The following is a 5,783-nucleotide window of genomic DNA, read 5'->3' on the forward strand; positions in this document are numbered from 1 at the left end:
TAAGGCCTGGCGATATGAAGTGGTGGTAATTATGGAACATGCTGGTCCATAATACCACCCACGACATTTTCATAATTTTTTAGCAGAAATTCTAAACTAATTTATGCCAAAAAACAAACTACGTCATTTTAACAAGTGATCGTGTAACTTATCAGCACACTATATAACAGAGTCCATATCTATTATTTTATATAGGAAAACAGATTTTGAATCTAACTAAAAAAAGGTTTACTAAGCAAGAATTAAATAATTGACCCTCAGAGCGACGCACCTCGAGCCAGTGACTCAAGAAGTACTTTGGAGGCCTTGGGGAACTAATGCCATGTTTAAAGTCAGTTACCAAATGACAACAGCACATAGTTTCTGAGATATGGATTGTTTTATATTACCGCCCTGGTTCATATTACCACTCCCTCCCCTAGTAGTAATAGTAGTAGTAGTAGAAATAGTAGTTATTGTGGTATTAGTAGTAGCAATAGTAGTAGTAGTAGTAATAGTAGTAGTAGTAGAAATAGTAGTTATAGTGGTATTAGTAGCAGCAATAGTAGTAGTAGTAGTAGTAGTAGTAGTAGTAGTAGTAATAGTAGTAGTAGCAGCAGTAGTAGTAGTAGTAGTATCATTGTTAACATCGCAAGAGCCCGGATAGCTCAGTCGGTAGAGCATTAGGCTTTTAACCTAAGGGTCCAGGGTTCAAGTCCCTGTTCGGGCGTAAATTTTTATATTTATTTTTCCCTCGTACATGGAGGTTCGGAATGCATGTCCCTGTCCAGCACGTAGCCGCACGATGTTGAATGTTGTGCGTAGCAGCTGTTACCACCCCCCCCTCCCCCACCCCTACACCCCGACTCCCCCACACACACGCTAACACCTGGCAACTAACGTATTTCCGCCTCAGCATGGCTACGTGGACTATTTTTTTTACCCTACAACTGCCTCTAAGATCATTTATTGTTATCTTTATCATTTTTTTATTACTATTATTGTTCATGAAAGTTGTAATAATAGTTTTGGTTGTTGCAGTAAGAGGAGGGAGTGCAGGAGGAAGGAGGAGGAAGAGGAGGAGGAGGAGGAGGAGGAGGAGGAGCGAGAGGACTAGGAAGAGGAAGTGGCAGATAAGAAGTAGAAAAGGAAGATGTGAAGGAGAAGGATCAGTGGTGGTGGTGATAGTAACAGTAGTAGTAGTAGTAGTAGTAGTAGTAGTAGTAGTAGTGATTGGGAAAGGAAAAGAAGCAGGAGCAAATAATAACACAATCAGCTGAAATGGTATGAATGATTTCCTTTATGTCTACTTATATATATATAAGACTTTAATATCACACGTTTGCTTAGATAGCCTTTTCTTTCTTTATTCTACGTCTTTACATTATGTTTTCTATCGCTGCTATTTTTCTATGACTAGAAGTTACTATGTTAAGAGCTGTTATGATTATGTTTTTATGGTTATAAGTCAGTTTATGATTAAAACTTGGATTTAAATTATTCTTAACTCCTGTAAGATTTTCCTTCAAATGGCTTTAACTCTTATTAAACTTAACAAAAGGGAAAAATTCTTTCGGAGATTAAAAAGTCTAATTGGATTTCTGCTGAGGGTGGTGGTAATTGTGGTGGTGGTGGTGGTGGTGGTGGTGATTATGGTGGTGGTGGTGATTATGGTGGTGGTGGTGGTGATGATTATGGTGGTGGTGGTGGTGGCTGTCTTTGAGAGAGACCCACAGCAGACCAAGAGGTGAATTTCACACATATACACACACATGCAACTGTGCCCCCACCTTCCCACCCCCCAACACACACACACAATGGAGAGAGAGAGAGAGAGAGAGAGAGAGAGAGAGAGAGAGAGAGAGAGAGAGAGAGAGAGAGAGAGAGAGAGAGAGAGAGAGAGAGAGAGAGAAGAGAGAAGAGAGAAGAGAGAGAGAGAGAGGAAGAAAGGCTTGAATGTTAATTAACTTATATTCGCTGCCGTAGTTTTGTGTGTTCCGCTTCGTAATACAGAATTTTTCAGTCTTGTACACACACAGAGGCTCAAAAAATGCCTCGAAACAACCACACGCTTTAATCTTTGCTCCTCTATTTCCAGCTCCGCTTAAAAACATTCCGAAAACCATTGAAATAAGCGTAAAGAGCCTTCATATAACCTGCAATAGCCAGAGACGCAGTCATTCCAGCACAGCTACAATAGTAATGAACAGCAGAATATAAAATCGTAGTTCTCATATTGTTTTTTTAATGAGCGTTGCAGCGAGAAGAATATATGAAACCCTTTTTGAAAACCTGTGAATTTAACCTGAAGTCTGATTCGGAAGCGTTTTAAACAGTAATGACAAACTTGAATCATGAGGTTTTCTGTTTTCCCTCTCTCGTAAACGTTGCGGCCAAAAAAAACGTTAAATAAGCAAGAGAAGATGGCGCCACTATAAACACTTGCCTGCGCCATGACGAGCTGGGGCCGACTACCATCTAGGCCCCTCAAGAAAAGCCTACCGGCGCTATAGGCGTACACGTAAAAAAAATAAAAATCGATACCAAACCTTATGGACATCGAGCAATAAAACCAAGTAGACGTGAGGCATGACGTTACTTTTTATACATATTTCCCCAAACTTTACAACCAGAAGAAACCAAGAAAAGCATTGAAGTAACCATAATTTAACTCCCAAACGGACATTGATTCAGACGAGTCAGTTGGGATATTGTGTAACCGAATACTGAATCATGACGTCTTGTACTAACTTTCATAAACGTTGCAATCGCGAGAAATTTAACACATGAAAATCCACGACCTAGACTTGAGTATCCTTGGGAACACGGATTCGGGTTATGGTCATGAGCTTACAGAACATGAAGTAAAGTGGTTTCTGCTTTTCCTCTTGTATCGAGCGCTGCATCCCGAACCAAGCGGGAAATCCTTTATAAGAACTTCATCATTACATCATAAGTAAGTATAGGGACGTGGCTTTCTGCTGGTCAGTCGTAGTAATGAATGGTAGAACTTGGCCAGTTACTCAGACGTTATCGACTCACAAAAAAAAAATCCAAAGCTCACAAACAAGATTACTCGAGTTCTCGTGAGTGTTTTTTTTACATGAACAGTGCAGGTGCCATGTTAAACACTTGCCAGGCTCATACACTACTCATGGAAATTACCGCAAATTCTACGAAAGCCTTACCAAATGTGTGTATATAAGCTCCTATATGGCTTTAGTATCAATGGTCTTCAATTCCAGATCTCTTAATAAACGGTGTATCCAGAAGCGAACACCATAACCTTTACGTATCCCAAAATATAAGCTCAAGTAAACATAAGGACATGTATTCCGGCTTGAAAATCACAGTAATGGACTCTGACACGTAAAATTAGTACCTGGCGATGCCTTTCCTCTTGCAAAACGGGTTAAAGCTGCAATACTTTGTTAGCGAGCATTGCCTGGCTCTGGACACAATGCTAACTGACACCACGGATTGTTGCGGTAAATCTCGTTGGCCTTTATCCCTTTGATTACCGTGTTTACCTGCTAACTAGGTGCGGCGTGCGTGCGTGGGCGGCCTCTAACGATTGTGTCAGCGGGGTGTACGGCGGCCTCGGTGTGTGTGTGGGTGTGCGAGTGTATTTAAGGGAGATCAGGATGGATGGATGGGCGGGAAAATGTATGGTGTGTGTACATATATTTAGAGACAGAGTGAGGGATGATTAGGTCTGTTCAGCGGGGTAATGCGTGTTATGTTTGTGGATATTAAATGTTGAAATGACGGCCGAGTGACTATGATCAGCCGGGGATACAAATGAGTGTTGAGCTGGGATACTTGGCGTTGAGTGGAGGGATGAGTAGATAATGTTCAGAGGGGGAGTGAGCGCTGTGTTGGAATGAATGAAGATAACATGTGCTAACGAAGGAAATGAGAGACGAGTCGTGAGGTTTGGCAGTACAAGGAGTGGTGTGTACGTAAGCGAGTACGACGGGGAACAAAAATTGATACGTAGGAAGGTTAAGTGTGTGATAAGAGGAGGGCTGAGTGCTTGGATACAGTTGGGAAAGGGATGCAACGAAGAAGTATTTGGTGATATATAAGTACGGCTAAGCAAACAGAGTGGAGAGAACTAGCCTTATTTTACAGCAATGGAGACAGCACAAGGGCACACAAAAAAAGGAAACAATAAAAAAAAGCCCGCTACTCGCTGCTCCTGTAAAGAATCCGAAGAGGTGGCCGAAAGAGCAGTCAATTACATGAGTAGCAATGTTTGGCGGTAAAGTAACTAGAGGGGAGTGCTGAGAGCTTGGATACGATAGGGAAAGGAATGTAATAAGAAACATTTGATGATATATAAGTACGAATGAGCAAGCGCAGACAGTGGAGAAAACTAACCATGAGTAGGAATGTTGAGAGGCGAATCGGGTAAAAAAAACACGTGTGCAATGCGTAAATAAAAGGAATGCTGAGAAGTAAGATTCAACAGTATAAGAAATGCTCAGAAAAGTGCACTAGCAGGAATGAATGCTTGATAGGAGAGTTGAGCGGTGAAAGAATGGCCGAGGAGTTGAGAGTTCGGTGTCGGAATGGGCGTTGTAAAGGTTGTATCGTGAGTGGTCTCAAAGCATACCGAGAAGGATTAAGTGCTGAGAAATCGTTGAGCCGCGGAACAAGTGCAGAATGAGAGACGAGTGAAGTGCAAGAAAACCTCAAAAACTATGCAGAAAATGGACGTCAGGAGAAATAACTGTTTGGCAAGTGAGTGGTGTCAATGCATATCAGGGACAAACAAGTACTGGGAACACACTGAACGGCAGAACGAGTGTGGTACGACGATACCTCAACAACCACGCATAAAATGAACGTCAGGAGAAATAACTGTTAAGCAAGTATGTGGTGTCAATGCATATCAGGGAGAAACAAGTACTGAGAACACACTGAACGGCAGAACGAGTATGGTGCGACGATACCTCAACAGCCATCATGCAGAAAATGAACGATGAAGGAACAACTCCCCAGAAGGTTTGGTCCACATCTCCGGAATCATTGGCTTCGTGAGGGAATATTTACAAGCGTGACACCTTTACCTCAACCCAACAACGCGTGCTTATTAAATGGATGCATGTAAACTATTGTGTAGCGAAGGTGTATGTTAGCTGGTCTGCTTTAAGTTCATTCTGTTCATATTCTCACCGGGTTGTAGTATATTCTTATCAATTCTGCATACTGTATTCCCCCCCTTTCTCTCTCTCTCTCTCTCTCTCTCTCTCTCTCTCTCTCTCTCTCTCTCTCTCTCTCTCTCTCTCTCTCTCTCTCTCTCTCTCTCTCTCTCTCTCTCTCTCTCTCTCTCTCTCTCTCTCTCTCTCTCTCTCTCTCTCTCTCTCTCTCTCCTCTCGGTGAACAAATATATATATGAGAAATATTAGACAGTGACAGTTAAGTAAGGAGAGGAATGAATAAGGAAAGGATGAGGGGCATAAACAGTACCTAATGAGCTATCAGGTTGTTGTTTATCTTTACTTGAAGCTTATTATTGTCAACAACCAATGATCTCATCTAAAATTACATTCCACATTTTAATCATATTGGGGACAAATGAACAGGAAAATCGGTTAGTTACCCAAAAACAATGTTGAAGAGCACGCCCACTGAGCCGTGAGCCATGTGGTAGAAGGCGGACTGGCTGGCACTGAGCCGGAAACGCGTTGTGGAGAGGGTTGCTCATCATTGTTAATAACCATAAAAACAAGGGCACAGCACCAAATTTGCATCTTTATTCCTCTAATTTCCACATCATTAGTTCCTTTTTCTGGTAG

General features: G+C 41.8%; 1 non-coding gene across 1 annotated transcript; it reads left to right on the top strand.

The window, feature by feature from the left end:
- The first annotated feature begins 636 nt into the window (after window positions 1–636).
- Trnak-uuu (transfer RNA lysine (anticodon UUU)) lies at window positions 637–709 on the top strand. The gene has a single exon. It is a non-coding gene; the product is annotated as a tRNA-Lys (tRNA).
- Window positions 710–5,783: the final 5,074 nt, after the last annotated feature.

The sequence above is a fragment of the Eriocheir sinensis genome, chromosome 62 (genome assembly GCF_024679095.1).
Source record: "Eriocheir sinensis breed Jianghai 21 chromosome 62, ASM2467909v1, whole genome shotgun sequence".
NCBI classification, from domain to species: domain Eukaryota; kingdom Metazoa; phylum Arthropoda; class Malacostraca; order Decapoda; family Varunidae; genus Eriocheir; species Eriocheir sinensis.